Source organism: Bactrocera latifrons, unplaced genomic scaffold (genome assembly GCF_001853355.1).
Source record: "Bactrocera latifrons isolate USDA-ARS-PBARC rearing strain unplaced genomic scaffold, ASM185335v1 scaffold_176, whole genome shotgun sequence".
NCBI lineage: Eukaryota > Metazoa > Arthropoda > Insecta > Diptera > Tephritidae > Bactrocera > Bactrocera latifrons.
The window spans coordinates 145,012-153,351 of NW_017535252.1; positions in this window are offsets into that span (position 1 = coordinate 145,012).

An 8,340-nucleotide genomic window follows, 5' to 3' on the forward strand; every position below is an offset into this window, starting at 1 on the left:
CATCTTGCGCCCTGAACAGTGTCACAATGCAATTGTAAACAAAAAACAGCTGTTAATAGCAGAATTTCCAATTAGAAAATDYAMATGGAARTGCCATTCGCTTAGTTTTATTTATTTTTTGTGCTGCCATTTAGTAAAACTCCAACGACTTTCTAACACTGGAAATAAGCATACAACCACATAATCTGTAAACAAGCGTCTGGGTTGATCAAAGTTGGTTATTTTTCCATACCGCATTTTGTTGTTGTTTACTTAATCACATAACCACATAACCCGATAATAGCCTAATAGATCGTAGTAGTAGTATTATCTATGTATCAGCCACAGTGAAGCGTTGACGGGTCCCCTAGTATGTATGTATATAAACCTATATCTATCTCTATTAATTTTGGGGGATACATAGAACTGTTAGGTGAAAAAACTACATATATTACCCTTAAGTAAATTTGGCGAAGTATTCACAGAAATTTAAATTTTTTTGTGAAAATGTCTGCCAAAAATCTAATTTTAAATTGTTTTTGCTTTGTCTAAGTTCTAAGTTAAGGTTCTAAGTAAAACATGTATTTTTTCGCTTAAGATGATCCTGTATAGAGTTATCTTGCCAACGCGGGACCATCTGTTTTCAGTGGGGTCAATCGAAATGGTGTCACAATGGCCGAGTTTCAAATATTTTTTCCCCAGCATTACAGAATTTCTTTATTAATAGTGTAGGTTTTTCTTAATAAAATATTCTAATAAACGTTTCACTTTTTATATGAAAAAAACAGGTTATTTTTTACCCGAGGAAACCCATGTAACCCCTTAAACCATTCTTTCTAAAGGGATAGCATCACGGTTATAGGTAAACAAGAAGTCTGTAAAAAAAAAAAAACTTTATGACTTAAAATTTATATGTATGGATAAAGCTTCACAACCAATCCGTTTTCCCCGTATTATCCCAAAAACCCAGCATTTGGAATTTTTTCATTTCCCCTTCAATCCATTTGTTTATATTGATTTGTACCAAAATAACCGTTAGAAGTACTCTAAACTTTTGCCAGACATTCAGTTGATTCAGCTGTTTGAAAAATCACGAGAGCTTACATCCCGGCGATTTAGATTAGAGCACCTTAACGGTATAAATTGAAAGCGCACAACGAGCGTCTTATTGAGAAGCCTTGCACTCAGCAAATCAGCACTTACTTCCATCCTCAGCTGATTAAGCTATTTAAAAAATCACGAGTGCTTACTGGCATTGACACACATCCCGGCGATTTAGATTAGAGAACCTTAACGGTATAAATTGAAAGCTCTCAGCGAGCGTCATATTGAGATGCTTTGCACTCAGCAAATCAACACTTGCCTCCATTCCACATTCAGCTGACTCAGCGAGAGCTTACTTACACTCGCACACTTCCCGTCTATTTAGATTAGAGAACATAAATGGTATAAAATGAAAGCTCTCAATGAACGTCTTATTGAGAAGCCTCAGCAAATCAACACTTGCTTCCACCTTCCATCATAACAATGTTCTGCATAAGCAACAAATGATATGAAAGTTTAATCGCTAGCTACGAATTTCAGATGGTCCTATGGTCTATTTAAACAACTGTTATACGAAGGCACAACTTAGTGTGTTTTAACGTGTCTACGGTAAAATACAGATGCAAGTGAATAACGGATACGCGTCTAATTCTTGTGCTTTTCGTAAAATTTTTTATTCAAAGCAGAGCTTCTGGCCTTTCTGTTGTATGATAACGGACATATGACACGAGCGTGCTCTTTCTCGGTTGCCGATTTGGTTTTACTTGGCCAGAATAATTAGTTGGTTGGACGTGTTAAGCTAACGGCTATACAGCCGTCTATTTCAAATGGTTAACAAAAGTTTCGTTTCAATGATTGCAACGCTGATTTCGATTTAATAGAAAAAGCTGAAGTTTTAAAGACAAATTCAGAAAAAAACATAGTCACAAAACTCAATTGATACAGCGTGTATTGTTGGCTGAGTGATTTGTGTTGCGTGGTTCAGTCTGTCGTTGACTAGTGTTTGTATTATGTGCATGGCGAAAAATGCGCACGTACCTTAGTTCTCTCCTGGCGTGTAAAGTTTCTGCAAACGTGAATTTGTGGTAAGGTAAAAATAAAAAAAAACAAGTAAAGCAGGGCTAAGTTCGGGTGTCACCGAACATTTTATACTCTTGCATCAAATACCGTATTTGTGTAAAGTTTTATTCCGCTATCAYCATTGGTTCCTAATGGATATATGGAGAAGGCATAAGATGGAATTCAAAATAGCGTTATATTGGAAGAAGGCGTGGTTGTGAACCGATTTAACCCATATTTCGTACATATCATTAGGGTGTAAAGAAAATATTATGTACCGAATTTCATTGAAATMGGTAGAGTAGTTCCTGAAATATAGTTTTTGGTCCATAAGTGGGCGACGCCACGCCCATTTTCAATTAAAAAAAAAAAGCCATTTCTTCCGTAAAATTTAGTGTTTCTCACGTTTTTTGTTAGTCGGTTAACGCACTTTTAGTTATTTTCAACATAACCTTTGTATGGGAGGTGGGCGTGGTTATTATCTGATTTCTTCCGTCTGTATAGAGTTTGGTTTACATAGCTATAGTAGTTTCCGAGATATGTACCAAGAACTTAGTAGAGGGCGGGGCCACGCAAAAAAAATTACGTCCAAATATGCCACTCCCTAATGCGACCCTTGGTGCCTAATTTCACTTTAATATCTTTATTTATGGGTTAGTTATGACACTTCATAGATTTCCGGTTTTCGACATTTTGTGGGCGTGGCAGTGAGGCGATTTTGCCCATCTTCGAACTTAACCTTCTTATGAAGCCAAGAAATACGTGTACCAAGGTTCATCATGATATCTCAATTTTTACTCAAGTTACAGCTTGCACGGACAGACGGACAGACAGACATCGGGATTTCAACTCTACTCGTCACCCTGACCACTTTGGTATATATAACCCTATATCTGACTCTTTTAGTTTTAGGACTTACAAACAACCGTTATGTGAACAAAGCTATAATACTCTCTTTAGCAACTTTGTTGCGAGAGTATAAAAATAGTAATAGTAAATTGGAAAAAAAGTAATTTGAAACGTTATAATTGCGCCAATTCAAGGTTTTTGGATTAAAGAACTTTACATCCTTCTTAATATGTGGATATCCTTTGCATGTGACGTTGCAATCTGTTAAAAAACAAGATTTATTTTATGGAATAATTTAATTTAATGTAAGTGCAGTGTTGCAAAAGAAAAGTAAATTATTATTGTAAATAACTTAAAACGTATTAAAAAATCTATAATAATAATTGTATCCTCTTAATAATTACTACTATATATATAATTTAAAGTAACCTTTTACACTCTTACTGGACATCATTTATGTGCTAACAATTATGAGGAAATGGAGCGCTATCATATGATCATAAAGCATTTCGCAGAAATTCCTCTTTATTTAGCAATTTCAGTTCTTATAATTAAAACAAGTGCCTATAGTAGATTATATAGTATTTCAAATTAAAATGAGTATAAACTTCTTCTCCATGCATATGGATATTTTCTTATTCAAATTTAATAAACAAAGATGAAATATTATAAATAACATTATTGATTCGTTAACGGCGATGCCGACATATATACAACTCTACACAAGGAAATGGCTAAAGTCTACTAAACATGTATCTACCATATATATTTTTTAGACTGTCCGATGTTTCCTTCTGGGTGGCATATATAATAAATCCTGTTCAGGGTATACAAATTAAATCAAAGAATGCTGAACTTTTTCTTTAATTAGGTTTGTCTAATTCCATACTAAAATTGGGTTCCTATGTATATGCAAGTATTCCCCAGCAGCACATACAAAAGACTCCGCCTGAATAATACTTACTCGGACCATACAGCATTCACCTTCATCCGGTTGGTTGGCTGTGAAGAGGTTGTATTTAAATGCGGCAATCGACCAAGTGGCGAGGTAAGACTGAAACACGCAACGGCAAAAGTGTGTCCCACAAATCGCAACAACAACTACAAGCGCAACAAAAATTGCAATTACAAGCCAGGCAACGACAAAATGTAAAAATGTCGGCTACGTTCACGCACTTTGGCAGAAAGTGTTGTTTGCTGTTTCGAAAATAATAAAAGTAATATATAAAATGAAATAAAATAATAATGTCAAACGGAAAGCGCAAATAAATGCAAAATGTTGAAAACTCACTGCACTATCGGCACTGGGTGTGTAATACAGTTTGTAATTTGTATGCTCCTGTTTGTCCGCCAGAATTTTCTTTTTCGTTATCTTCGTTTTGTGCGGATCACAACGACAACATCCACTGACTCCGCACAGTTGTACCGCTTTATCCTTTATTGTAACCCTTGCGTTAGCCTCATGTCTTATGACTCATACAGACTAGTGCTGCCGTGCTATCCTTCTCCTTCTTTTTAACTTTTTATTTACCGCAAGGCGGAAGTTTAAATTGTGTTTTTACCTGATTTAGTATTTAGTTTTGATTGGACTTGTCTGTTTTTTCCTGCTTTAACCGAGCGCTATCAGTTCCTGCCTTACACTTTCCCTTTACGCTCATTTACGCACAACTTGGATATAAGTTAAAGCGAATTTGTGAGTTTTATTTTTCTTCATAATATAATATAAATATTATACAAAAACCTTGCACCCACCCTACATGTAAGTTTAGAGAATTAACAGTCTCCTCGTCGTCTCAGCTAACGTCTCAGTAGCTGTTTCTTCGCTAATATGCTATTGTTGTTGTTATCTTTTCATTATTTTATTATCCTTTTCGCTGAGTGTAGTAAATTAATTATGTTGATGAAGTGGAAATTGCACTTATTTGAGCTGCGTTGAGTTAAGCCCATTAGCAAAGCAAAGGAAATGCCTATTGCTATCTAAAGAACTTAAGTATTTGAAGTTGATCTTTTTGTTGCGGCTGTGACATGAGCGTACCTGTTATTAGAATGAAAAATGAAATATTGATATTGGTGCAAAAGTCATGAAGCACCATTTTTCTGATATGCATGTTTGTATACTTTTCGTATCACTTAAAACTAAAAACTTATTTGTAAGGACCTACATATATAATTATTTATAATATAATAAATTAATTAATGTCATTTCTTGTTTCCAAAAAGCATTCGTGAATAATTGGTCAGTCAGACATTAAGTTTGTAAATTTGTATATACTATTTTATTATTATTTCCTCAATCTGTTGAAATAAAACGAATTGTAATTCGATTTACAAATTTTAAATAGTTTCACAAGAAAATGTTGAAACAACTAAAACTAATAAAAGTAATAACATTTAATCACATCTAACTGAAATTGGTTTTTCCAAAATACTTATTTATGGCGAACTTTTTGTTTCGAAAATTGTAAAAATGAAATAATACATTTTGTAGGCTTTAAGCATAAGCATATTTACCTTCCTTTAACAGATTGCTCATGAGCAGTAATTATAGTTGCCATTGTGGCATTATTGCGAGTTTATGAAATATTCAAGTGCAACGCGATCACATTTTAATTTCTCGTTATTTATCACTTATTTGCCATACATACATACGAACGAACGCATAAAAACGGGAAATTATTGTTTATATCTCCGTTTAACGAGTCTTATTGGTCTGGTTTTATCTGCTTTGATGCCTGTTATTGGCAGAAAAATACATTTGGTGTTACCAACAAGACTACCCCATACTGCATCGTTTGTTTAATTTAGTAAAATTAAATTTTGTGACATCTACATGTTAAATTTTAGTTTCTCCTATGACAAAAATAAGGAAACAATTTTTTTTTCCGGTTAAAGTTTGCTGTCGTAGAAATTAGAGCAATTTTTCGATTTTTAAGCAAAAAAGACTGATTTTTATATTTTTTCTATAATTTCACCATAGATTATAATTAAATTTTTTTTTAGACACAAGAGTCGTTTTTATTCAAGATGTGTGATAAACAATAGTATATAAATGTAAAATAACTAGAAATTACTGTCTAAAAGTGAATATTTTTTGTATTTCTTTTATGCTCATATGAGCTCTCTCGTATTAAACCCCAAATATAATCTCCCATCATATTCTCGTTGTACTACCCTTGATATTAACGTTCAAAGTCCATCACATCTTGCTGAAAACGTTCTCCTTGCTCCTCGGAGCAGGCCCCCATGTTGTCTTTAAATTCTTCCAGATGAGAATGTAGCATATGAAGTTTATGAGACATTCTGCAGCCCATAATTTTGAAGCTTTTAAGTATTTTTCAACAATTCTGCATAGTTACTAGCTCGATGATTCCCCAGAAAACCACCAACTACTGCTTTAAAACTTTCCCAGTCTCGTTTTTCACGAGCATTGAGAAGCTTCGTAAATTCATTACTCTTCATCATTTGTTTTATTTGCGGTGCTACGAAAGTACCTCCTTTAACTTTAACTTCAGATAATTTCGGGAAAAAGCCCCTTAAATGTTCGAACGCTTCATAGTTTGGATCCAGTGCTTTTATGAATTTCTTCATTAACCCTAATTTATGTTATGTTTTCCAACCTTAAATTCGACACGATCAGGCCATCTACGCTGTTGATAATGTACTGAGTTAGCTCTGCTGTCCCATAAACAAATTTTGTATTTTGTATATCCACCTTTCATTCCCATAAGAAAACCAACCATTTTAAAATCACCGATTACTGGCCTTTGGTATTCTGTTTATTTTATTTTTTCTAGTATGATTTTTAGACTTTCATAACTTTCGTTCAACAATACAGAGTGTGCTAGAGGAAGACTTGACAATACATTTCCGTTATGGAGCAGAATTGCTTTTAAGCTTTTCGAAGAGCTATCGATAAAAAGCCGCCATTCAGATGCTACGAATGGTATTCCAATTTCATTAAATAAATCGGTTACGTTGTTGCAGTAACAAATACCTGCTTCTTTTGTGCAAAAACATGAAACAGTTTTATGACGCTCTCTTTGATCAGTTATTTTGACATCATCTTCAAATAAGTTCCATTGCTTTAGTCGTAAACCTAATATTTCTGCTTTTCTTTTGGGTAACTTCAGGTCTCGCACCAAATCATTAAATTCACTTGAGCTAATAAAATGTGGTCCAAACTTTGCGACTTTGTTATGGCATCACTACCAGAAATGTTGATTAGTGGTGCAGTGGATCCTGTTCAACTTTGTGACGGCTGAATTTCAGAGCCATCTGATCTTGAACGTACCGGAACAGGAAAATTTTCATCACGAGGTATCAGAGATGATGATGAAGGAAGATCTGGATAAAAAATATTTTCTACGTTTTCACCAGATCGAGGCTTACCTGGGTTAACCATACAAAAATAACAGTCATGGACATGATCACTAGGTTCTCTCCAAATCCTTGGCATCGCAAACTCCATGTGTCGATTTTCTTCTCGATACCAAGCTAGAAACAACAAAATTACAAGGGTGTAATTTAAATTTGCTCTACAATTTTAAAAATCATAAATTTTGACTTCTTACCTTCTAAAGTATTTTTACAATTAACACAGGCGAAGTGAGGTACCCTATTTTCATTTTGATTACCTACTTTTAAGTTAGAATAGGCTTCATAGGCTTCGCAAAGTTTCAAATTTGTTGATAAAGCAACTGGGAGGATGGAGTCATGTGAGAAGTTCACGCAAGTGAGGAAAGTTCTCCGATTACCATTCACTTGGGAGTGGCCAGAAACGATTACTTTACATGTGACTCAATCAGCTCTCAACTTCCGGTCTTTGACCAAGTATCGTCTGGGCAGCCTAAGAACATTCGCTTGAAGGTGAGCTAAAGTGAGAAAGTGAAATATCCCCTAGATAAGGTTGTGCGCTGGGTTTGGCACCAGCCACGTAAAAAATCTTTCATCATAATGAAAGGAAACAACAAGCCTCGGATGAGAGACCCCCCTTCTGGATGATGACCATGGCAAACGAAATAAGAACTATGAATTGAGGGAATGTCCGGACCCTTAATTTTGAAGGTGCCGCTGCCCAGCTGGTTGATGTCCTCGTAAAAATAAAGGCTGACATCACCGCCGTCCAAGAAATGCGATGGACGGGACAAGGACAGAGACGAATAGGTCCTTGTGGCATTCACTACAGTGGCCATATAAAGGAGCGCAAGTTTGGTGTGGTGGGAGAGAGACTCCGTCGCCGAGTACTATCATTCACCCTGGTGAATGAACATCTAGCCACAATCCGCATCAAAGCGAGGTTCTTCAACATATCGTTGATTTGCGCCCACGCCCCGACGGAAGAGAAGGACGATGTGACCAAAGATGCCTTTTATGAGTGCTTGGAAAGCACTTATGAGAGCTGCCCCCGCT